We start from the raw sequence: 703 nt of genomic DNA on the forward strand, positions 1-703 counted from the left end.
CGTCTGTACATGTACCTGTCTTGGTCTCGGTCTTCCTATTTTTCCCGCATTTTTTTGAGTCTGTGTTGTTTGTCTCTCTGTGTCTGTGTCTGTGCCTGACATTGTATCTATGTCTCTTCCTGAGCTTGTATTTACCTGCCTTTCAGCCTGTGTATACCTCTCTCTGCATCTGTATCTTATCTCCATGTATGTATTGTCTGTACCCGTGTCTGTATGTATATCTGTGCGGTGTCTGAGCCTCTACTTGTGTCTGTCTCTGTCTGCCTCTTAGACATGCACCTGAGTCTTTGCATGTCTGCCTATATCTCTCTACATGACTATGTCTCCCACCAGTGCATATTCAAGTTTCGTTTCTGCCTCTCGGTATGTCTATACCTCAAGTTTTTGCTAATGTGTCCCTCTGCATGTCTGCATCTCGGTTTGTCATTGTGTCTGTCTGATTTTGTCTCTCTGCATCTGCATTTGTCTGTGTATGTATGTCTCTGTCACTGTATGTTTATATCTATGTCTGTCTCTGACTTTCTCCCGTAGTTTCTCTTTTGCTTTCCCTACACGGTAAGTTTAACCAAATCTGTAAGTGGTTTAGATATCAAAAATCATTAATCTGATATGCATTCATGTCAGTACCTCTGCTTACTTATTACTGATATAACAGGGAGTAGTTTATCTCGCGGCCATTTATATGGAAATTTCTCAGTTATTC

This window comes from Penaeus monodon, chromosome 34, assembly GCF_015228065.2.
Source record: "Penaeus monodon isolate SGIC_2016 chromosome 34, NSTDA_Pmon_1, whole genome shotgun sequence".
Lineage (NCBI taxonomy): Eukaryota > Metazoa > Arthropoda > Malacostraca > Decapoda > Penaeidae > Penaeus > Penaeus monodon.